The sequence below is a fragment of the Notechis scutatus genome, chromosome 6 (assembly GCF_049901735.1).
Source record: "Notechis scutatus isolate UNSWTSFEM ecotype Mainland chromosome 6, rNotScu1.2, whole genome shotgun sequence".
In the NCBI taxonomy this organism is placed as follows: domain Eukaryota; kingdom Metazoa; phylum Chordata; class Lepidosauria; order Squamata; family Elapidae; genus Notechis; species Notechis scutatus.
The window spans coordinates 72,851,192-72,878,084 of record NC_142014.1 but is presented as its reverse complement, the minus strand read 5'-3'; the positions used below and the strand labels follow the sequence as shown (position 1 = coordinate 72,878,084).

Here is a 26,893-nt window from a genome sequence, read left to right as displayed (position 1 = left end):
GTATGCACTCTTAAGCTTTTTTTCTCTCCTTGTTTCTTGATTTTGCATCCAAGGTATTCAGTTATAACTCTAGTTGTGCTGTACATTATTATTTTAATGTTATTATCAAATATTATTATTAATAATAATAACAAGTGAATGATATTTGTGATACATTTTTAAATGTTCAGTTGACTGAGTTTCATGTTTAATAAATAAAAGAGATAATAACAATAGCAACAGCAGCAACGAAAGAACTGGAATGTGGTATCAGCATAGTATATGTGCAGATTTAAGCAGTGTGGTCTTTTTAATAGGCAGATGGAAATTTTGTTGATAGACAAATTTTCTAAGTGTTGTCCAAGTCTTTTTGGTATGGTACTGATATACACTGGGATTACCACTGCCAGTTTATGTCATAATATTTCAATTTTGATTTTAAGATCTTTGTGATCCTAAGTCCTCCTCCTCTTCCTCCTCCACATTTTAACCATTACATTTCTGAATGTACTACACGCAACATAAAATAAAAATTGAGCTATTCTGATATATATAATCAGGCTGACATACAAAGACTTAATGATAAAATGCTGTTTTAATACTGCTTTAACACCACCCCCCTGAATGTGCCACTGTTGCAGGAAGTATAAGGACGGTTAGCAGCAAAAAGAAAAAGAAAAAGACTTAATAATAGAAAGATAGCCAAGCTTAAGCCCTTCTTCAGTTGTAAGGTTTTTAAGGTGGCCTCTGAATCATATCATTCTGAATTTCATAGTGTAGCCTTGAAATTTTGCAAACTTTGATTGCTTATTGTACCCTATGACTTTTATCAAGTGTTGTACCTTACGATTCCTGAATCTCAACGAATGTATCTTTTTTTTAATGTACACTGAGAGCATTTGCACCAAGACAAATTCCCTGTGTGTCCAATCACACTTGGCCAATAAAGGAATTCTATTCTATTCTATTCTATACTATTCTATTCTATTCTATTCTATTCTATTCTATTCTATTCTATTCTACTAAGTCCTCATAGATGACACCTGACAATCAAGACACAGCATGCTTTGGAAATGTTAAGTGCATTGTTATTTATCACTGATACTGTATCATTACTGAACTTCAGAATTCCAGCATTTGATTATACTTAGAAGGAGACTAGAGAAAGTAACACAACTAATAGTAAGATATAATGTAAGCAGCACATTGGTTACTGTTTTGCTTGCAGCCATGCACCCCAAAATAGGCAGGATCTAGAGAACAGCAAATTTGATTTATTTTACTTTAACTTTAAATTTAGGTAGTATGATTACTGCCCATGAATTTCGTCACTATTTTCTTTTTGATTGTAAAAATTACAATTGAGTTATAACTTGTTGAGGGCCCTCTAAGAGAACAAATTTAAGAGTATCTGAATCAAGATGATCGTGTGAAAGAAGTCTGGTTTACATCTCTTTGTATTACCATAAAGAAATCTAAGACACAGGGGTGATAAATAGAAGGATCCAGTGAAAGAATACCAAAGATGATCCAACATATATTTTTATCACAGTTTTTAAAGGGAACTAGTCTTTATATAAACTATCCTTCATATTAGGGAGGCCTATGCACTCTTAATCATAATAACTACATAGTAATACTTCAGGATTCTATATTTTTCAATCTTCCTTGGTTAATGGAAGAAAAAAGAATGAAAGGTAGCCAAGACCATCACTTCCATTATGCACATGTTCAAAAAAATAATAATGGTATGAACAGAAGCCATCTGCAGACTACTCAATGGAGGGAGAATCCGATTTTTTATTTTAAAAAAGCTCTTAAACTAATTTCTTCCTGTAATTTGAAAATATTTAAGTGATTTATTCAACCAACCCAATCCTAACTTTTCTTTTGCCATTCTCTTATTGTTAATCTGATCCTACCAAGCTGAAGTTCCAGTTTGAAATGGGAAGATAGGATTTTTAAAATAGAAAGGTGAATATTAAACCATTGACTAGGGAAGTTATTTTTCTTATCAAGGTCACATTCCTCAGTTGGTAAGTAAGAAACTGACAACAGGCAGAACCAAATCTAACATGTATATCTTTCTAATTTCCTTTCTCCCCCTCTCTCTTCCTCCTTGTGAAGTGGGTTCTAGAAAAAGAAAAAAGATTGATCACTAAGGTCAATAATCTGTGCTAAAGAAGGATGTTTGTGACTCAGAAATAGCAGATAAGCCTACTCTTGCTAAGTATTTCCATCTGATTTCCTATCCTAATCCCCTAGCTCTATGCTACCATTTGGTCATTGTGCTTCAGATTAATAGGGAATCTCAGAGATACAATTATATCTTTGATTTGCTTTCATCAGTAACTTCAGCAGTAAAGCAAAGGCTTATCCAGAGTCATCGCCAACGTGAGCAATTAACTTGTGCATTGCCATCCTACAGTAGAAACAACTGACCACATAATTTACAAAAGTTTCCCATCCTCACCAACAGGATTTGGAATGGATCACAGAAAATAATAAACACACAACACACAACCACGTTTTTCTTTTCCCTTCTGTTAAACTGGGTCCAATTAAAATGCTAACGAGAATCACAGGCTCAGATGGCATTCTCGGTATACAACTGCAACTCGTACAAAGAAGTTTAATTTTAATTTAACAAATGATTCATCTACGAAGAAAATGGGCATATGGGTATTAGGTTTCAAAAGCTGGGTTTTAGAAGGGGAAACCCAGAATAGCTGATAAAATGTTATTTGTTACGTGCAATACATGCTGATGCCTGGACTTAGGCACAGTTTATCTTTAGACTGAGTACCAATGGTAAGATTCATTTTTTTTTACTACCAGTTCTGTGGGCGTGACTTGGTGGGCATGGCAGGGGAAGGATACTGTAAAATCTCCAGCCAGAGGCGGCATTTGCTGGTTCTCCAAACTACTCAAAATTTCCACTACCGGTTCTCCACAACCGGTCAGAACCTGCTGAATACCACCTCTGCTTAGTACAGTTACTTCTTGACTTATGACCAAATGCTTAGAAACTGTTCAAAGTTGACATAGACCTCCCCGGGGATACGACGACCCTGTTCCAAAGTTTCAATGGCCACTCCCCCAAGGTCACATACTTCCATTTTGGTTGCTTGGCAACCAGCCTACATTTATGGCTCTTTGTAGCATCTCAAAGTCAAGGGACCACGTTTTACAATGTTTTTGCCCAAAACCAGCATTTACTTCTAGTTTTTGGCAAAACTGGCCGATAGCAAATAATGGGTTCACTTAATGATTGCCACAAAAAAGGCCATAGAATCAGTCCTGGATCACCAACTTTATGATTATCACAACTTTTGACCATAATGAGCAAGCTCCATTACCGTTGTAAGTCAAGGACTATTGATATGTCTATGGATTTTACAGAGGAGGTATTTTGGGCTCTGAAAAACATTAAAATCGATTGATTCAGGCCAAATTCAGCAAACATCAATCAGAAATGACCATCAGTAGTCCTGGACATGGTAATTTAAACGATGCAACCAAATTTGCACTTGTCAAAATAATACAGAGATCAAGATTTCCGGTTTATTTTGATGATGCATTATTTCAAATTTTGCTATGCAGTTTATGATATAAATATTCAAGAGAGACAAGGATGTCTGTTTAGGAAAGAAGAATGTGACATTTTGTTATGTTAGGGAAAGACGGATGAGGTATATTAGGGAAAATACAAGTTTTATAGCATTTTAAATCTATCTATCTATCTATCTAATCTGGGGCGGGGAGTACAATGGTTCAGTGTTTAAAGATGCCAAGCTTGGAGAGCTGACAGCTTAGGTTTGAGACCTGAACTCCACGTAACAGGGTAAGCTCCTGTTCTTGCCCCAGCTCCTTCCCACCTAGCAGTTCAAAAGCATGTAAATGTGAGTAGATAAATAGGTACCACTTTATTGGGAAGGTAACAACATTTCATGCGCCTTTGGTATGTAATCATGCTGGCCACATGATTATAGAAATTGGACAAGGCTGGTTCCCTCGGCCAAGAAATGGAGATCAGCACATGCCTTCGAGTCGGACATGATTGACAGGGAAATCTTTACATCTATATCTACATCTACATCTACGTCTATATCTATGTCTATGTCTGTTTATCTATATCTATCTATCTATCGTAGCATCTGACGAATGGTCAGATAAATATAAATAAATATATGCTACATTGACATAAATCACACCTATCTCAGACACACCCCATTGTTTGGCATTCAAAGTCACTGACTATAATATAAAGGAGATGCATAGAAAAAAGGCATTTTTACTCTCCCCCACTCCAGCATTCCTGATGACTATTCATCCTAAAAATAAAAAAAAATACTTCAGATATTGTACAAAGTGAATCTACCCAAACTGTATTTCACATTTTTTTAAACCTGAAAAACATTAGCATTTGGAATGTCCTGCATGATACAATGGACAATAAATGTGATTCTCTTGGATGCATTACTTCATAAGGTGGTTGTGAAAATATAATTAAGAGGAACAAAACCATGCAAATGAATGGAGCTCTATCGAGAAAGGAACCATAGATTCAAAATATAATAAAATGAATATTCACTTGCATGAATTCAGAAGGCAAGTTAAATCAGTCTTTGGCTACAATCTTCCAATTGACTACTTTATTAAAAGAAAATTCAAGACCTTGGCTGAATGTCCTAAATTTAGGAAAACAGAATCTAGTGTACCTATAATATTCTTATTTTAGAATACATTATATATCTCAGTTGACTAGTGGCCAATACTCACATGTGGCATTTGAAACCACAAGAGAAATGCTCTGCATTTTATGACTGAAGCTGCTTTCTATGAAAGGAAAAACATCACACTTCGGGCCTCCATATGTCTAATTTTGATAACTTCTGGTTGTTGTTTTTTTTTTTTAAAAAAAACTACTTTTTAACAACTGCAGATTTGCCAGCACTCACAACTTTTCCATATTAGAGGTTGGTCTCAAATGATCCAGCCAACTAAATGCAACATTTCCCCCGCTTTCCTGATGGTTGAACTGTTTCTGCTATAAATGAAAAAGTCCATATGAGAAGAACAAATAAAGGAGAAAAAAGAAAGATAACATGAATAATGCAGAGAGTTGGATATAAATGGCCTTACAAGTTTGGGTGAATGATTTCTTCAGCTTGCTCAGGGCTGGAATGTCTGTATGACATAGTAAAAAAAATTCAAGATCAAAAGTCCATTTTTTTATGTGCATCACACATAAAAATGTATATGGCACGAACGATGAGATGACCCAGTGAGCCCAAATGGAATAAATACTCAGTTTTTGACACCTTAAGAGTGAGTTGCCAAGTTCAGATTTAATTTGAAACTTTGTCTTCTAAATTCTTTGAATTTAAATCTGCAGGTGAATGCAGGTGACACAAAACACAGGAATCGTGGAATTCCTATACTGAATTACATGTAGCACTTGCCAAAAGTTTTCAAGCGCCGTTCAGATATTAAAACCCTTACAGAAATTGAGCCTAAATATTTAGGAGATGGCCTGTCCTGTTTTGGACTAGTCTGGTTATTTAGATCAATGGGTCAGATCCTTTTGAAGATCTTCAGATGGTCTTTTTTTTTTCTTCCTGGCTATTGCAGAAGACTTTCCCTTGGCTTGTTCCCACATTAAGTCCAGCCATTTAGGAATTGCATTTGGCTCCTACTCTTTTTACTTGAAATTTCCCAAAAAAATTAGAATTTTTAGAATTCTTTTTGCTAAACTTTTAATGGTTAGATCAGGGGTCCCCAAACTTGGCAACTTTAAGACTTGTGGACTTCAACTCCCAGAATTCCTCAGCCAGCTATGCTTCTCTCAGAATTCTCCAGCCAGTTTGGAGACCTGGGTGAGATGATTTTACTATGGCAGTTATTGATTAAATTTATGTTTTAAGTTTTTAATATTTTTGTTTTAAATTCTGTTAGCCACCTTGAGTGCTCGCCAGAGGAGAAAAAGAGAAGGGTAAATCAAATGAGCAAATAATATCAATGCTAATATATTTATATAATAATTACATTTATTTATTATATTTATTTCTATATATATTATTGTATTATAAATGAACTGGAATCATCCATCTAGGTAAATATTACAAACCAAGAATGGCATCACAAAGTTTGAAGAAGCACAGAAAAGAGTCCCTGTTTCTCACCTGCAAATTAATTTAAGAAATGGAAGGCTTGCATCTTGCCTAAAAAATTAGAACTGGACGAAATCCTTGAAAGCCACCGCAAGACTCTTGAAAGCCACACTGCATCCTTGTGTGATACCACTCCCGAGTGTCCTCTCTATGAATAGTTTGTGTCTCTCCTTCCCCCCTTTTTTAAACGGGAGTGCTCAAAAGTCAGCTTTTAACGTGGCCGTCTCCTGTTTTGGGAGGGTGATGCATTTAGACATCTCACAAGGGAAATGTAAGGTGCAGTTTTCATCAAAAACCATAGAAAGTTTGTGTTGGAAGAGACTTTCTCTAGTCCAAGACCCCTATTGAGTACAAAACTAGCATTAAAGTATCCTGACAGGTGGTCGTTATTAAATGGCTTTCAGCTCTCTAAAGAAGGAGTAGAATTCTAGATAGACAAGCTTTTCCTAACATTTAGCCTCGCTGCCTGGGGGTTATGGAATTGAAGACCAATAAATCTGAAGGCCACATGGCTGGAAAAAATCCAAAGAAATTAAGGACAGTGAGCCATATCCAGCTCCTCCTCTTCTACATCCATTTTACAAAAATAAAACTCTAACTTCCCTGATTTAATTTAACACATGTTGTCTTTCAAAGTTCAGATCTCTAAGAATCAGAGAAAATCTGATAATATTGGAAATTATGCTTCAAATCCCCTGCATTTATAAAGTTAAGGGGTGAACCTGTGGAAAGGACATTCCGGGTATCTGTGTTGTACCTATTTCTTTGTCCCAACTAACTTAGCATCAATATCATCTTTCCTTTTAAGTAAAAAAAAAAACATCAGATTTGGAAAATGGAATATTTAGCTGAGAGATTCTGCATCGGTTGTCCCTTACAATCAGAATGTTTGACCCTAAGGTTCATCTGTATTAATATTTAGGGGAAAAGGAGAAAATTATCAAACCATAAATCTCCTGCATTGCTTTAGTATTCATGCTACATTTAAACAGAAAATATAAAGCCTGAAAATTTTAAGTTGTGTTAGATTTTGCAGCAGAAATTCAAATCCAGAAAGCACACACAGATGTCTAATTGAGTAGGACTCATTAACTTCTTTATATACTTAATAATATGAATAAAATGTACAATACCATAGTATATTCTTCCAACATAACACAAGCAAAACACAAACAGCAGCTTCAGAGTTTAGAGCAGAAAGTAGTTTCAGTTTAGACCTGAGAGCACAGTGTTAAGCCATGCCCAGACAGTTTGCAATCTCAGCCCCCAATTCAGTTCCCATTGGCTGACCTTGTTACCCATGTCTCTGCCAGTTCATGAATATTCTGACATGTTGTCCATAGGAACTTTTCAGCATAGGCTTTGTCAGCTATGCCTCCCGGACTAATTTTTCTCCCAAGTAAAGGTATGGACCAAAGATCTCCAGAACCCTTGCCTTCACGGATGAGCCATTATGGCATCTTTACAACCTGCGGACTTCAACTCCCAAAATTCTTGAGCCAGCATTAAATTCTGGGGGAGGGGGTGGGGTTGAAGTCCACAGGTTATAAAGGTGCCATAGTTGTCCACTCCTGTTGTATCTATTCTTAGTGTAAGCACCATCAAAAGCTTTGGGAGAGCTGTCTCCTCCTCCGTATGCACAGCAGCAGTTCAATGTCATTTCAGTTTTAAATTCAGTAGTTGTAGAGTGTAGATACCTTGATGACGATTCTAAGTCATCCAGGTCTGGACCTCCACTTCTATTGAAGGAAAGGGGTTTTCCACTTCAGCATAAATGGATTCCTCCACTCTTCTCTCAAACTGTGTATCTTCCCTTCCCTCAATAAAGGTGGAAGCCTCAGGCACAACCTACCTGCCATTTTTTATCCTGTTCTTGCATCAGTCCCTGGGAAGTCACCCTTAATGACCTACCTAAGAGAAGAATTTAGGAGCAATGGCCCTTAACAACTTTCTACCTACTCAACTAATAAGACACTCAGATTAAGAAATGAAACCAACCTGGACAACATATCTATGGCAGGAGTCCCCAGTCCACCAGTCTGCCAGAAACTGGTCCATGTAAACGAGCAAAGCCCTGTCCATGTATGCACAGAATGCAGGCAGCACATGAAACCATATGCCCTCCGGTCTGTGGAAAAGCCTCTCTTCACAGAAGCAGTCCCTGGCACCCAAAAGTTTGGGCGGCTGCTGATATATGGGGTCCCCCTAGCCAGCTTGCTCAGACAGAAAATGCTACTTGGATAAGCCGTGAAACATTTCAAACCCAAACAAGAAAAGAAGTCCAGTTGCCATGACTCAACTTCCAGTCAGAGCAGTTTAACAACCGGTTTAACAACCAGTTCTGTGAGTGCACACTTCGTGCATGGGGAGCATTCAATAAAGAGCAATTTGAGCCTCTCCAGATCACCTTCAAGCCTTCCCCGGTAGTAGAACAGCTGAGGCACGGTCATCCACTTTGCCACGTGAATCAGCTGAGTGGCAAAAGGAGGAAATGTAAGGCAGGATAGGGCGGGAGTCGGTGGATGGGGCCAACTGACCATCGTTCGTACCGGTTCCGTAGAATCGGTGCGAACCAGGAGCAGCCCACCACTGAGTCAGAGTGTAGAAGAAATGTATAGTAGTAGCTCTTCCAGTTTCCTCTGAGTTTTCACATGTGTTACTGCTTGCATGGGGGAGAACTGGTCTTCCAAAGCAGGGGTCTCCAACCTTGGCAACTTTTAGACTTGTGGACTTCAACTCCCAGAGTTCCTCCACCAGCAAAGCTCTGGAAGTTGAAGTCCACAAGTCTTAAAGTTGCCAAGGTTGGAGACCCTTGTTCCAAAGCACATCATTCGTTCAATTGACACCAAAGCTGGCTGAGGAACTCTGGGAGTTGAAGTCCACAAGTCTTAAAGTCTTAAAAGTTGCCAAGGTTGGAGACCCTTGTTCCAAAGCACATCATTCGTTCAATTGACACCAAAGCTGGCTGAGGAACTCTGGGAGTTGAAGTCCACAAGTCTTAAAGTCTTAAAGTTGCCAAGGTTGGAGACCCTTGTTCCAAAGCACATCATTCGTTCAATTGACACCAAAGCTGGCTGAGGAACTCTGGGAGTTGAAATCCACAAGTCTTAAAGTTGCCAAGGTTGGAGACCCCTGTTCCAAAGCACATCATTCATTCAATTGACACCCCATCTTTTTGCTTAGGCCAGCATTTAAGGTGATGAAACCAAACACAGGCAGACCTCAACTTATGTCCAGTTGTTTTACAACTGTTCAGAGTTATGATAAGGTTGGAAGAGGTGTTTATTAAAGCACCTTGGCCATTATAAAATGCTTTCTCCCTCCCTTCCATAGTCACGTAGTTGCATATCAGGAACTTGGAAAATGGTTCACCTTTACGACTGGTTGCAGGGACCCACATCACATCAATTTGTGGCTTTTTTTTGCTGGTTTCCAGCAAAACTGCCCACTTTTAGACTTTGTTCGCTTAATGACTGCACTGTTCACTTAATAACTGTGTGATTCACTTAACGAGTGTAATGATTCACTTAATGGCCACAGTGAAAAATATAATTTAAAAAACTAGGTTGGGTCATGTGGGTGCCTCAGTTTACAATCCCAACTACTAATGGTTGGATTTCTGCTCTCAATTGCGGTCGTAACTTGAGAACTACCTGTAGAAAAGATGGAAACCGAAATGTTCTAGATCTTGCTACACTTAACGAAGTGGCTGAACACGATGGCCAGGTGCATCTTCCCTGCTAAGATAATGGCTGAGCTCCCGTAAGACACTGGAGCCCAGATGATCCAATTTCAACTTAATCAAGTTTTAATGCATTGCATTAAACAAGCCATCAAATCTGGGATTTTTTGCTTCCATTTTGGGCTGATCAAATCTCATCTCATTCTTTTACCCTTTTCTAGAGTTGGCGGATATAAAATCATTTCAGGCAACAATTTTAAGAAGGTAGGGTTTTTTTTCCCTAGTGTAGGAAGTTAGCGCCCACCCATCTCCTAGAAAAATGAAATATCCTAGGAAATATTAAAAAGGCAGAATATTTCCTCTAGAAGGGAAGTAGAAACTCAGAGGGGAAGAAGCTTTGTTAATGGGCAGGCCATTAAGGCCTGGGTCAGAGTATTCTACATAACAAAGGCCTCTACCTATCTCACCACCTGGCCTGGGAAGATTGCATCAGCCAGCACTCAGGTGAAGCCATGTGGTCCAGCTAAGACTCCCGCCCCTGGGAGTCTGACAGCCAATGGGATACATTTCTTAAACAGGAACAGGAAACACTACGGTGGGGCCCAACAGAGGGTATAAAACTAAGGGTCTCTCAGCATTTTGGCCCTTCTTTTCCTTCACCCAACATCTTGAAGCATGTGATCGTCCTTTTCACTTTGGAGCTCCAAACCACGTGCTCCTGTCCACCATTAAACCATCTTTCCAAACAGCCTCCATGTTTCCAGTGTCCTTTTCCCCACTTGGAACTGAACCCAGAAGGATATTTCTTCCAACAATTGTTTTCACATTTACCCTAGGCTGCAGTAATGAAGACCTAAAAGGGACATTTGCAGTAATTCTTCCTATAACGTTGATCCTTCTCTGTCCCGGTTTTGGGAAAGAAGCGGGGCGTGGGGGGGAGGAAGAGTAGGGGGGCACAGCAAAGCAGACATAACGATCTGGCAAAATGAGAAGCGGCTTCAGCATGTGTCAATCTTTTGTGTCAAAAACATCGGAGCTGATTTAAAGCTGTATATTTAGCTCAAATGGAAAAGTGTTAAAATCTCCAGTATGGTCTCTGCTCCATTAACTCCCATCCCAATTTAACATGCTTCATCGTTCTGGGACAACAGACACTGCTATGCGACCTCTTCCTAAGCAAACAGGGTTTTGTTTCCATAAAGCATCTGGACTGGGAAGCCGGCTCACTAAGCAGCTGCGGAATACACTTGGCCATTTTTAAACAGAGAACTGAGAAACTTTTATTTCCTTGCAATAAGGAAAGAAAATGTCTTCCCCCCCCCTTTTTTTGGCCAAAGGTGGGGGGGGGAGGCGACCGCCATCGAAGGAGAAAGCAAATTTTGGCTGTGCTCATTGTTTTCATTATTCAGCCAAAGGAAAAAAATGTTGGCTGTCCAAGGTTTTATTAAAACACACGCGTGCGTGCACATTTTTTTTTTCCACCCCCTAAAGGTTTTGACAAAAGTGATACCATTCATGAAGTCGGACAGGGCCGCCTTTCATATCCACAAAGCCGGTTTGAATTGCTCAAGCCCAGGACCGAGAAAATTGATGGAATCCAGTTTGTATCAATGGTGAAAGAGTGGGTGCACATGGCCGAACAGGCTGCCTGTGTTCAGCCAGGATACCCTTCCCAATGGAAACACTGAAGCCCCTGGCGAGCACAGGATAAGCTCAGGGAAGGAAAAAGGACGGGGCTTTGCACAGCTTCGAGGCATATACTGCTGTAATCTCCTCCAGGTATTTAATTAAAATGTCATCACGACTAAAAGGGGGCTTTTTTAACAAGAGCTGTTTCACACCTTACGCAGATAAGATCCCAAGGGTGTCACCATCAAGCCAAACTCATCCCTGGGTTTTTAGACAAACGCGTTATTCAATTTGCACTAGAGGACAGAGAATGAAAGAGTTTGCACATGAAAGTTCTTCGGGCGTACAATGAAACATGTCATGTATGGAAGAGACAAAAAAAAAAACAACTCCTGCTCACTACAGAGCTTATATAAATGACAATTTCCTTCAATGCATATACAGGAAAATATTAATTTGCTGTCATTCTTCTCCAGACCCGTGCCCCCCTCCCTCCAAATTCTTCTCCACTACAAATAAAATCTGGTTGTGGATAATGTTATGGTAAATGATATATAATGGACTATCAACCGGGGTGGGGACTTCTCAATAGCCTTTCCCTTTTTATTCCCTTCTGTCCTATTCTCTTAAAAGTTGCTAAGGTATAACTTTTTGTGTGTGTGCAAAAGAACACTAAATAGGGAAGGATTATAAGTAGTTTCCCCTCCGAAATTAGCGGTGTTGCACTTATAAATCAAAACAAAAAATGACTTTGCAAAATCTACCCTACCTTTTTTTTAAACACCCCCCAAAAAAAAAAAAGTTTCCTTCAAATGGAAAAGAACCGTCTATTTTATGTGTCCTTCCTTCTCCTGGTGATGTTTTCAAGTTTAGATGCCAAGTTGGAGGTAGTGGATACTGGAAGGTTGTTTGCCTGTTATACATTTTTCCCTCCATGAAGACTTCCTGGCTACCCACACTTCCCGGTCTAAGTTTTTTTAAAAAAAAACAACAACAACATAGCACTGGAAGGGTTTCTACATGAAATCTTCTCTTGGAACATCAAAACAAGCCAGGAAGCCAGAGGAACTGTGGACAGCTGAATAAAATTGCAAGATATTCACACATAGACTTCAGCCACTTTGGAATTAAATAAATTTGTGGAAGAAGCTTGCTCCACTTATGAGAATTTTATCAACATCTTCTAACTATTCATGGACTAATAGCAGCTTTGTGTGTGAGAGAGACAGAAAAAGTCAAAAAGACAACTTCAACTGCACCCATCCTGCCCAGGGGACATTTCTGATTAACTATAATTTGGCAAAAATCAAAGAGTTAGTTTTCAGCTGTGGGATCGAAACCCCTAAGATGGCAACAAGCAGTTCTGCTTTGCATTCTTCTTCTTCTTCTTTTTACAAACCAATACAAAATATATGTTCCTTTGTATTTATTTATAAAATTACTCGTTGCCTGGTTCCATGTACCAAGCACTCAAGCTTATTTAAAAGTCAAAATAAATTACTATAAATGCTACAAGAAAATCTCACTGAAAACAGAACATTAGACACATTCAAGAAAGCCTCTTAGAATGAAAGATTAGAAGCAGGAAGTAGCAACAGACAATTGTAACAGAAAAAAATACCATTGTGCTAGGAAAAAACAGAAGGAGAGGGAGAGGGGAGAGAGGGAAAGGGAGAAGGGAAGGGAAGAGGGAGGGGATTGCAGGAGAATGGGTGAGGGAGGGAGAGGAAGAAGGGGAGGGGATAAGAGGAGGGGAGGGAAAAGAAGAAGGGAGAGGTGGAAGGAGAAAAGGGGGGCGAGGGAAAGGGAGAAGGGAGGAGAGAAAGTGAAAGGAGAAGGGAAAGGGGTAAGGAAAGGAAAAATGAAAGGGAGAATTTATTGGTAAAAATGAATAATGGAAGTCATTTGATGGATCTTTCTGGGCAAAGTGTGAAAACTTTGTGCAGTACTCTCCTCTCAATTTATTTTACTTTTGGAAACTAGGCAAAAGCTAGAGAGCTCTTCTGGGTTTTTTTTTTCCCAGACCAACAGTTATAAAGCTTTGTAGTAGTGTAGTATGTACACAATGGTGTCTCTGGGTACGTATCTGAAAATCTACAAGCTGATGGGTGCAGTGTTGCAGATTTTCACCTTTCCCCCAGACACTGTGGGTACTACAAATCCCAGCGCTTCAGGGACAAACGGAGAGGGAGACAAAAACGGAGATCTGTAAGAGTGTGAGATCTAAAACTGCTCTGTATTAAAGATTGAGTGACAACGTGTATTCTGGGATTCTCTGAGCAAGGCCACACACACACGCCCCCCCCCAAAAAACCAACCCAACCCAAGGGCCCTCCAGAAATTAGGTGTGTAGTACTACATAGCCCCAGGATCATCTCTGCTCTTAACATCTGCTACCAACCTCTTATTCTTAAATTGCTGGCAAGTTAGAATTGGCTACAAAGACCCGTACAAAACCGTAATTCTGCATTTGCAAACCGCACTTCTGAAATAGAGATTGTAACTCAGTGGCGGAGATGCTCTTAGTAACCTTCTCAGATAGACGGATTAAGATGATTTCCTTGGCTGCTTTGACATCAAAAGTGCTTGTTCAAATAGCTGGCAACAGAGGAGGCTGCCTTTTTACCTCCATCAAGGCACCAGAAGGGGGTGTGGGGGAGAGTATCAGGAGCTGTAAATATTGCTGATCCTATCATTATTAATGACATTCCAAAGCCACCTACTTTACATATTTAAGTAATTTAAGTATTATATTTCATCCTGCCGGAGTGAGACCTTTAGAGGTTGTAATTGGACGAGTGCGAGAAATCTGCAATTTGCAGTTCCTGGAAACTTAAAAAGGAGAATATGACAACAGGCAGTATATATAAGATAAAATGCACAGAACTGCACATTAAAGGATGTCATTCTCAGTCATGAAAGCAATGAAATCCTCTCTTTCCCTGTCTGTAATTTGTGCTGCTTAAAAAAAGAGAAGAAAATTCCTCCCTCCCTCCTTAAATTCCTCATGGATCAAAATGTTCTAATTTGACAGTTGATAAAACATATGTTGATAAATTATTCCCCAGCTTCGTTGAAGAAGGATGCGAGGAGGAGGAATAACGAGCTATAAATATTTCTTTAATTTTTTTTAAAAAAATAAACAAAACAGATTCTTGACTTACTGTGAATTTAACTGAGGATAACTTCTTAACAACATTCGTCTAGGCCAATTTTTTAAATTAAAAAAAATAAATAAAGCTCAAAGTGTGAAGATTCACAACAATTATAATAATTGCCACAATAATTCGCATCCAACTTATGCAAGGAAGTATCATAATAAATGGAAAAGGAGTTAAGCTTTGACCTCCTTATTGCATATTTCATCTCCCACTCACATATATTTAATGCTGTACACAATTATGTAATATACTTACAATTACATAATAAAATAAAAGCAGGGAGAGGGGAATGAAAAGCAAAGAAACAGTTTGGGCCACATCAGATCTTTCTCTGGAGCTATATATAAATTCCCTCTGTGATCCGACAGAGATACAGGAACAAGCTCGTGTTCAGTAAAACTGTATGTGAGTCATACAGGCTATCAACTGATTGATGAACAAATTCAATAAATAGCAATTGTTCGAATTCCCACTCTTCCCCCGAATTCCTTTTGATTTTAATGCTTTTTGAAAATAAAACGTTCACAGGCAGATGTATGTGCCAATTATTGAACAGGCATGGTTTTATAATGTGTAGTGAAAATGCAAAAGGTTAGAATGATGGCTGGGACATGGCCAAGATTTCTGGATAGCAAAATTCTCTGTGATTTCACCAGAAAGTTTAACACTTCTCCTTTGCTTAGTTTTAGAGGAACTGTACTGAGGCTGGCTTCAAAATTTAAGGCGTTAAGAAATGCCTCATCTTAGATCCTTTTGCACTACATAATAATTTGAAAACAGGAAGAGATTCTTTATTAATAGGACGTCCAGAAGCACATTCTGTTTCAAAAAGCTTAATTATAGTCCAACAAGTTTGAATTAGTTGTGATAGGAGATACATATGGTAAACCCTTAGTAATAAACTTCTAGCAGCTTGTTTTTTGAAGCTGCATGAAAACTCCCCATCTTTTGAATTCTGGACCTTTTATTTCTCTGTCTCTAATTTAGATTTAGATCTAGATGCCTGTGAAACTGTTCACAGACATTGCACACATCAGTCTTGCTACAAATTAACCACATTATCCGCTGTGTCACAAATAATAGAAGATGAAAACTCAAGTTAAGAATTAAACTTTATTTTTGGTTTTATTCCGTACTTTTACAGAGTAGAGGGACATACCTTCTTATTGCCTTTCAGTTGTTTGGATCAAAGGCATCCTCCAAGATTTGTTTGAGAGGCCAAATTGCTCGATTATATTCACAACGGAACATGCAAAATTGCCAGTGTCCTTCAGCTTGAAGAAAAGACCAAAGCAACTATACAGTTCCATGTTCAGAAGAACCTGCTATGGAGCCTTCATACAAATAAAATGCAGGAGAATCCCTATTTGATTGTCTTTTGGATTCATCTTCTGCTAAACCGGGATATCTAACCATGATTTGTAGAATCACATGGAAAACTCACAGCTGATATTGACAAACCAAACTGACAAATTAAACACATAGTGGACTAATCCATAATGTACTTGAACCACATTCTGGCTTAGCCTGTTATAATAACTTGCCACTGATTCAGACCTAACTCGGATCTTTTTCCATGTTACATGACATGACAATAGGGGAAGGCACCACATTTATCAAGCTATGAGATAGAAAGCCATCCTCTAATTCAAAAGATGGTAGCTAAATACCTTGCTCCAGTTCACACAGAACAAGCTCTAAGTCCTTGTTCACCTTCTGAACATATAAAAACAATAGCCAAAGAAAAAAGTTAAGAGAAAAATATTTAATATGTGAATATTCTACAGCATACTTCCTTGCCACCCAAATCAAGGAATAACTTATTTCAACTATTGTTTATCTACTACAATTGAATATTCTGTACATGCAACACAGATACACAGAAAGACCCCAAATAGCTACCACTGCAGATGTGATGATGTTGGAGGTAGGAACACATTTTTTCATCTTTGAATGCAGAAGTCAATCAAGCAATAATCATGGTCAAAACTTCAGGAGAATTTTGTTTTGATACTCTAACATAACTCAAATTAACCAAATTTCAACCAATAATTTCATAGATATGGCCTGGTGATAGAACACACAGTTTTATGCAGAAATTCCTGGTGTTAATTTTCAGCATTCTCCCTTATTTATTTATTTTTACTGAACAATTTATATGCAATCCTAAGAAAAAAAAATTATCAGGGCAGCTCAGAAAACATTTTTAAAGCCTCTGGTCTAACAACTTATCCAGAAGAAAAACAAACATTAGAAGATGTGAAAGATCCTTAAATACTTGACACCTAATAGTCCCTTCATATACTGTATTTAGGACTACATCATCCATCGATCCAAAAAACATAGCTGGGTTCAGGAAATTTCATAGTTACATTTTAAACATCTGGAGGAAAAATACAAACTGTGCGGTATGAAGCAGACCATGTTCTGATTAATCTGCCAGTCTTCAACTACTGTTTAGAATGGAACTCAGGTTTATATTTCTCCCAAATTTGGAGTATGAGAAAATATAAATGCAGTTTAAAGTCTGTTTTCTGGATTTGTTTTTAGTACCCAGGTTAAGGCAGAAACATAATGATAATTCAAATTATATAAAAAATGAACACAGAACACAGAAAGTTCTATCCATTCCTGACCTGACATACCGTTCCTTTCTGTTTAAGGTGTAATAAACTTTGATGACTTAGAATAGGAAGGAATATTTTAATAATAATAATAATAATAATAATAATAATAATAATAATAATAATAATAATAATACCTCCAAATCAGTTAATAAGCACATTTGCTGTCACTACTTTATGTTTTAGCACAATTTCATTTCTTTCACAATATTCCTTGAAAATAAATTTTTCACTGGCTGTGTGCCTAATGTACTAAAATTTAAGAAGTCAAAATTTTCAATCTGCTGTTCTAAAAGGGGCCCTTTTTACCGCTCGCAGTGGCTAAGATGAAACATAATTATGTCATTCCCTACCTGCATGTCCAGCCACCTAAAATTCAACTGACTTGGTTATAGCAGAAATATATCACCCAAATCCCTGTAGCTCCATTTGGAACCCCTTATCTTTGGAAGTAGCCAAAAGTTAGTTCTATGTTGTATTGTTTTAAAAAAAACTGAAGAGGAGAAATGCGAAACAGGTGGGGAGTAATCAAATTAATACTACTTAATTAGTCCAAACATTTAAACTCTTATTAAATTTGAATATATTTAAAAGTCACCCAAAAGTCCAAGACAAAGTTTGCTCAGAATCTCACACGTTGGCGTTACACAGAGAAAAGAATAATCTTACTGATCACCTCAATTCTCTTCAAAGATAATGATCTGACAGTCTGGAAAATCCTACCAGCATTTAAGTATATCAAACTGCTTGGATCTCTTCCCACTGAAATCAACAGCTTGGAATTTCCATCAGTTCACGTCTCTGCAAGATTATCTAGCACTCGGTATTGATCACCATCTGCATCACTCCTGGTGGCCCTGTGTGATCAAACAGAGGTAGGATCTAGGCCAGCATTCTCTATGAACAGCAGCTACATGGGTCATCAGGAAATGCAACAAAGATGAGATGCTTCTTTGGCGACCTAAGTTTCTTCTTGTGGCAAAGAGGCATTAATAGGTCTTCACAAAGTTGTCTGACTCCCTTGTTTTAGAGCCATCTAAGCTATCAGCCGTCACCACATCTGGTGACAGAAAAACCGCATAAGCATCGAGGAAAGAATGACAGAGGAACTGACACACTGCAAATTGCCCCAAGAAATGATTGCAGTGGAGAGATACGTTAGCCTTGGCATAAGCAGAAAGGCTAAGCTGTTCATTATACCATAAGATTTCACAAACTACACTTCACTTCATCAATTGCACAGAATATGATCCTTAAAAAGTATATATGTATACCCCAGCTTAGAAAAGGAGAAGATAGTTGGAAGGAGAGGTTCAAAGAATATGAAGCAAAATAATGTATCGTTGAAAGTCAAAAATCTGCTGAATTCATATTTCTAGTGTTGCAACGCATTTTTGAGTGTTTTAAGCATCATAAGTATTGCCTATAAATCTACAGCTCGGGAGAAAATGAAGATGCAGATTTCTATTAAAAGGCATATTTAAAGAGGCTTTAAAAAACACAGATTAATATGAAACTAGAACAGAATTTAAGGTAAACAAATGATATTCCTCCAAACTGGGTCAGATCTGCACATATTTGTGTGCATTTTTACTATGTCCAAAAAGGGTTACCTAACCAAAAGCTGCATAATGAATCTAGAAAAGAAGCATAACTTGAACACAACTCCCATTCAAAAGCCAACATATCATTTATGGTATAGATTGGTTTTGAATAACATCTACTCTTCATGCGTATAAATCATTGATAGGCATAAATTGAGCTTTATCCACCCAAATAAAATAAACATTTTCTGAATGTTGACAGACACTATAAGGCAAGGAACTTTCTGTTCAGGAGAATTTGCAGTATTTCAGAATTAAAGGGATTTCTTTTAAAGGCAGAATTTGTAAAGGAGAGAACGGAAGACTGTATTTTTAAACCATGTATGCATCATTTCACGGCAACTTAGAAAGCCCATCCTATTTAACAAAAGAATATTCACGACATGTAGAGAAGCATTGCATCTGTGTACTATATGTGTATATAAACACCTTTAAAGCCTCATATAGCTTGTAAGTTTGAAAATGTAAAAAAATGCTTTTAAGAAAAGAATTGTGACTACATAGAGATTTAATCATTGAGATATTAAAAGCAATATAGAACATCGAAATCCCACAGGATTCTGAATTATCCATTATAATAAATAATTGTTAACAACAGATAACTTGGAGAATTATTTTTTTAAAATTAAAAGTTCCAACAAAATGAGCCTGGCCTTTTGAAGGAGCTCCATGTCTCTCACAAATGGATGAGATACAAGAACTAGCACTGCATTGTTGTTGAGGATCAAGGCCAAATTTCACACCATTGCAATAGTATGGAATGGTGTTATTATGCTAAGGGAAAGAAAGTTGTTAGCTGTGGATACAGAGGCTTTGCATAACACTATTTCACAACTTAAAATCAGTATGTCAAAGTGTCCCAAAAAGAAGAATGTTAGGGCAGCATAGCTGTTCAAATAAGACTTTAGTGAACATAACCTACTATATTCTAATGTGATTTCAAGTATCTACGATTGCATTTTAGAAACTTTAGAAAGTTTCTTGTTAGTATAAATGAGGATTGCTGGCTTACGCTTGTTGCTAAATCCCTTGACCTTCCTCTTACATTCTATGAACAAATTGTGTTACTTAAACAAAATGCACCTAATATATAAGGTTTAATATAACTGTGATGAAAGAAAACACACCTAATATATTATGTTTACTCTAACAGCAGGAGAAGATTAAAGAACAGTGTTTAATTTAAGAAAAATGAAAAAGCTGATTAGATGCTCAGATTTAAATGGAATGAAAACCTTTAAAACTGTTTAGAACAGCAATGGATAAACCTTTGCTAAACTAGCTATCCCACAAGAAAACCAAATCAGCAATTCTGTCATCTTTTGGAAGACGATTTAAATTAAGATTATGAATGTGAGGTTTAATATATTAAGACAAAATTTATAACCCAAAAGGGGAACAGGAAGGGAAGATTTAGGTGCTTAACTTTCTTACAGAAATCAATGAGATATATATTGAATAGATAAATGCTACTATATCTTTATATCATTAAGTCAACTATTGGAATATAATGCTTAAAGACTTTTTTTTTTTAAAGTGAAACTGGAATTCATTATTAGTTCATGCATTGTTGGTCACTTGGTTCTAAAATGCAGCTGATATTTTCCTTGAATTCATGATTTTGTGAATAATGGGTTTGAAACAGATAAAAAAGTCAGATTGGCTTGCTCCATTTTATTTTATAGATGGTGCCACAATTACTGTTATCAGCACACACTACCCGTTTACCATCATACAGGTGTTAGATTGGGGTGCCAAAAATCTTTCTCTCTCAATTGCACATGTATTTGGACACACTGCTTATTTCCAAAAGTGTAAAATTACTAGCCTTTGCTAATGTAATGTATCTGCACATTCGGCATTTATTATGCTCACCTACTCCAAACCAATAGAATGGTCAGGAGTAGCCAGGAATATCATGCACACTGGAAAACAAGAGAAAATAGACAAAAACTGCCCAGCAGATTTGGGAGGAAGACAACTTTGTTTCATTTTCTTAAGGGTTAAAATGGGGCACATTTTACTACAAAGTCTTGAGGGCCCAACATAAAATGCCACCACCGGACTTTAAGTTTACCCTTTTCCAATCCAAGCACAGCAAATCACACACACACACATACACACCCCAATCTGCACAATTGTAACTCTTCTTCTCATCTAGATTTTATTGCATGACAAACAACTCCACCACATTTATAACATGTATCGTTTGGACACACCACCTTCCAGGAGCTTCTCAACCTGGCAACAGTTAGGAACACAGTGAGGTGAGGGAGTGATTTGCAAGGATGTGTGTTCCCATCTATTCTGCTCTCAAACACACCCCCTAGTGGTTGATTCACTTTAGGCATTGCGGGACCATCTCAAACTTTAAAAAATGATCCTCAAGAACATGCAGATCAATCACGACCAGACCAAATATCTAATTGAACCCTGAAGGGATTGCAGTGCGTTTAAGAATGAGTTTATTTTCTCTCTCTCTCTCTCTCTCTCTCTCTCTCTCTCTCTCTCTCTCTCACACACACACACACACACACACACACACAGAGAGAGAGAGAGAGAGAGAGAGAGGGAGAGAGAGTCGGTTCACACAGAAAAGCAGCCTTGCCTACTTGGACATCAGCATCACTCTGTTGCGGGTCGTTGCTGTTTTAAATAATACAAAAAGTTATAATACAAAAAGTTAAGTTTCCCAAACATCTCCCCTCCCTCTTCACGGGATGGCCTAAATCTATAAATCCCAAGGGTTAGCGAAGAATATAATTTATAAAATATTTAATAAAGGTGCACATTTAGAGAAGGAAGAAGAAAGTAGAAAGAGGTTTGAGCGAATGCTGCAAGGGAATCAAGCTTACTTTTATTCACTTTGGCTGGAAAAAACAGTCTTGAGCACTCCGCTGTGCTGATCTGCAGGAACAGCACTGACTGGGGGATGTTTTACAGAAACCATATTTTGGCATGCCAAATCTCCTTCTTAAAACAAAACCTTCAAGGAAGGCTTTGGCATAGTAGAAGAACTAGGGGGGGGAAAAGTATCATTTTTCACAACGTTGTTTTAATACAAAACGACCTAAATTTGGAGAATTGGCTTCTTTTTTGAGCTTTTACAAGGATGCTGAACTTACTATTCCAAAATTGGAGGAAGATGTCAAGAACCAGCAAATGTCTGTAAATCTTGCTGCATGTTAACACCTCACCCCCCAAATCAATAATAAGTGTGTGTGTGCATGTTTGTGATAAGTAATTAAATTTAGTGTAACCGTGAAAATCACCCAGCTCCTTCCCCTCCAGCTAGTTGTTTTCTGTCTCACGTGTATTGCTCCATATGTACACTCTACATCGAAATAAATGCGCCATGATTGAAATCAACATATCAATTCCATAAGGCAACCAAGAAAACCTCATCCAATTCCTATCAAAAAAGCACCCGGGTTGAAACAACAAGAGAGGGCATTTATAACAAAGTACTGGCATCGTTTTAGTTTTCTCCAAGATGCGGCAATTCCTGTGTTTTCATTATACAATGCACAACAGAAGCTGGAAAAAGAACCACGCTTCCTCCTTCCCTTAAAGTACCAATCGTACTTTGCACACCGTATTCATGAGCAAACGTTTTAAAGATTGATGGCTTTCAACTAAGGAAGAGGCTGCCACCCCTTTCTTCCTTTCTCCTTCTCTCAGTAACTCTTTGAAGACCAAAGACAAGATAGTAACTTGGTTTGACATTTGACAATAAACACCACAAGGTTCCTTCCACTAAAGAAATTGTTTCTTACTTCATCCTCAGAGTTAACTCCAGCTCAGCTTTTCCTTATTTCCCCTCAGTGGACACATTTACTGAAACCTTCATTCAGAAGGATTCAAACGGCAAGCTCAGTCACAACGTACATCCAACATGTTTCCTAGAGATCCTAAAAACCAAGCGTGGTAAAAACAAAATCATGTCCAAAGCAAGTAAGTGCCAAACAAGCGGGAGGGGGGGAGAAAAAGCATTCATCCCTCCTCACATCAAACAGGACAAATATTGTTTGGCCAGAATGAAAGTTTGTAGCTATTCCCAGTTTCAGTGTTTTGGTCTAGAAGGAATAATCAATCAATCAATTGCAAAACACTTTTAACGCAAGCATTCAACAACACCTGCCTATTCCAGGTCCTTGGGAAGGACTTGATAGCTGGATAAAAATGCCAAACATCTGGCCGAGTGTAATAATAATAATAATAATGATGATGATGGTGATGATGATGTCAATATTTGTGATACCTTTTTAAATGTTCAGTTGACTGAGTAATAATAATAATAATAATAATAATAATAATAATAATAATAATAATAATAATAATAATAATAATAATAATAATAATACAAGCTTTGGCTTTTAAAGGAAAGCCTTCGGTACAACTTAGCCTATGCTGATGGTCATAAGATTGGTTAGGCTATTATCCCCCTGCTGTCTGGGATGATGAGACTTGTGAATTCAGGGAGCGTTAGATTGGGCACAATTGCTTCAGAACATTCTTTGAGAGAGACAGATTCAGCAATGCCTATATTTCCTGTTGGTGTTGAGTGAAATGGGAGACCAAGAATAAAAGAATACACTTTGGAACACTGTTTCCAAAGTGCAACAATTAAGATATTTTAAAAAGAATCTTAAATTTTCCTTGTCAGATGCTACTTAAATTAGTTCCCCCCCTTCTTTTTACAGCAAGTCAATCAAAATGTTAGCTTTATTTTTTCCTGAAATACCCTTTTCTTTTAGTTCTCTAATCTTTAGTATGAGAAGAGTCTACCTTTCACTATAAAGTTGCACTAATTCATGCATAAATATATGGTTCTGGATAGCTCATGGATTTAACATCACCTATATCCACAAATATCAAGTATTCCCTTTCTCTTTTATTTCAATATACAAGAATTTATGACGAGTTTTAAAGTTCACCACAGGCATTTTTCAGCTCACAGTCATTCTTACAAATTCTAGATTGTGAGGATGCTGTTACAAGATTCTCTGCTTATGGAAATCAAAACTTTACTTGGACTTGTCCACATTAGACTGCTGTAGGACACCATCTTATTTGCACAAAAAGGGAATTAGAATACACAGAGCCATGTGTTTTACATAGAATTAAGAACAAGTCAATTTAATTAGACTTATTTTAACTGTATTTAGAATGGCTGCCTTTAAAAAAAATTCCCTAGCAAGAAATATGACAATTATATCTATCAGAGAAATAGGATGCTCCATCCAGTTAGAAGCTTCCAGTGTGTTGCAATTTCAGAGTTTGTATATGTAGTTTGGGCTGTATGAACCATCTTCTAACATGTTGGCAGAACTATACAGGCACATGTTGGGATCATCAGCTTGCTCAAAATTGCTAAGCTTATCCTGATTTTAAATCAATCAATTGGACATGGAAATTCACAAAACTGAACTGAGTTATTATAAATATCGCTCCAGATTTCTGCCTCATTTTTCACTGGATGCTCTAGAGATTTTCCACCCCAAGCTTCTCTGTGATCAAAGTTAAAAGAAAGTCATGGGAACCAAAGCAGTACTCAGATTTAAAAAAATTAAAAGGAAAAAAACCCTGAATAAGGTCCCTTCCTAGGAAAGCCATGAATTTTATTCCCAAAGTTAAGGTGAAGTTCTAAGAGTTTTAAAATTCTGTCCAAACTGAACAAAAAACAAAGAAACAAAAGGTACAGGTCCTACAAAAGGTACAGTAGATGACTTGATAAATGACAATGAAACCAAAATTCCTCCAATTATACATTTTTACCCCTTACAGCTTCATAAAAAGATACATATGTAAAATGGGCCTTAAGACCATTTAGCAAGGTATAGCTTAGTCTGACAGGTGAAAACACTTATTTAACAAAATGCATTTTTTTAAAAAAAAAAACCATTAAGAGCCAGGCTGGAGAAAAGGGGAGGGGAGGGGTTGATTCCCCCCCCCCTCCTTGCAAAATGTACAAATTCTGCAGTAAATAAAATCCACAACCTGTCCTATACACTTTACCATGTGTATGCAACTACAGTCAAACACAGAGAATGTAAACAAATGGTAATGATTAACAGAGATATTGGTTTGGATTACTAGCTAAAACCACAGATGGAAAATGGTAAATAAAAAAGAATTAGACAACAAGGTTTCTTTTCTTTTAAAAAAATAATATTGCTATCAACATAACTCAATAGACTTATGTCTGTGAAAACTAATTAACGCACAGATTATTATAACCAGCCCTTCCTTGGGCCCTTCCCGAACATTAATAAATTTCTGAATGCACACCCCAGTTTATAAAAGAGAGAGAGAGAGAGAGAAAAGAGAAAGAAAGACTCCAATTTAGGTTTTTTTCCTACGCTCAAAACCTTTGCTTCCAAATTAACACCAATCCTTGTTCTTTAAAACAGAAAGTACACCAACAGTGCTTGGGGTTGTGGGGGGGGAAGCAGAGCGTGCCTTTTACACTCTTATCTGCCTCACCTATTAAACTTGTGCAAAAAGTTAAAGCACACACACCCTGAGTTTGCTTCTCTGCCAGCCTCTCCTTATTGCATCGGACAGAGCTGGCAAAATACTTTCTCCAGGTTTTGCCAGGAAGAAAATGATTATCCGCAGGTCAATTTAGGGAATACTAAGAAAAGCACTTCGGCTCTTCCCAGTGTGTCCCCATCACAATATTAAGAGGTGAGGGAGGGGGGAGCTGTAAATGTCAGAGATTTTCAACAAAGGAGAGGAATTAATTGAATCTAATAAAATCTTGGAAGGAGCTCAGAAGCTCCAGTTCAAGGTGTTTTCTGAATCAGCTTGAGAATTGGTTATTTTTTTTTTCCTCTCCACAAATTCAGAAATAGAGGAATAGTCCTATCTGCATACAATTCGGATCCTGGTTATTGTGTTTTATTCATCGAGGAGTCGTCCCTGCACTTCTTCTCCTTTCTTAAGATCTCCTCCCCACCTCCCTGCCTTTTACTATCGAATTCACCCACTTCGGCAGTGAACAGCTTGACTTCCCATATTTTTCACCAGCTGGTCTATCACCTAGCTTGCACTACAGGCTCACTTGCAACCAAATGTTTATGCAGAAGGTAGTTTTCATGAAACTTTGGTGTGAGAGGAGAGGGGTGATAGATTTGGCTTTCTCTTTCTTTCTTTCTTTCTTTCTTTCTTTCTTTCTTTCTTTCTTTCTTTCTTTCTTTCTTTCTTTCTTTCTTTCCCTATTTCCAAGAGCTAAGTTTCACTCAACTCTTTACAACTAAACAAGATATACATGCAGGATTTAGCAGGGAAAAAAAAGTGGGGGGGAAGACGGGACAGGGGAGCAAGGGAGCATCCCGATTCACCCCCCAAGGAATTGGGCAAAGGCGGTTGAAAAACGCCTCTTTGAAGACCCCGTTGCCCCAAAAGTCGAGATTTATGGCGAAAATAAACAGTCTCCAGGAATGTTAAAACTCTGGCAAGTGTGTCCCTCCGATGGAAAGAGGGTAAGGAAACAGATGGTAACCCAAATAAACCGTAAATTAGAGAGAGAGACTAAAAAAGATCTCCGACACACGGGTGACAAAGCTGCAGGAATCACCTCCGAAGGAAGATCTTATAAGATTTATTTGTTTATTTATTTATTTGGTCCTTTTGCGCCCTACCACCTACTCTTACTACGGGTGGCTGCCGTTCATCCTGCACAAGGACTTCGGTGAAGTTGCCTCCACATTACCACGCCTCTAAATCCAACATCAGCAACCATCCACCACCAAACTTTGGGCCGCTCCTATGAAACTTGGGTTCTCCTCCTCCTCTCCGCCACCAGCCCCGCCGTCATCCCGGCGGAAAGCTCCAAACGGGAAGTTTTCTAGTCTCCGCTCCCTCGATTTCCCCATTCATCCCAGGAAGCGCTTACCCCGCCACGGCGGTTCGCGGATAGAAAGAGCTGGGGGGAGAGAGCAAATCCTCCCCAGTCCCAGACCCAATTCCACCCCCAGGGGAAGACCTGCAGGCTTTGCACTTTTGCGGATTCAGAAGGGGGGGACGGACAGAAAGC

The 26,893-nt window shown here is 38.0% G+C and overlaps 1 protein-coding gene across 7 annotated transcripts in view; it reads right to left on the bottom strand.

Annotated features, from left to right (window-relative positions):
• Window positions 1–26,893, bottom strand: part of SOX5 (SRY-box transcription factor 5) — a 1,042,959-nt gene that overhangs the window by 495,415 nt on the left and 520,651 nt on the right. The gene's annotated exons all lie outside the window — the stretch shown is intronic.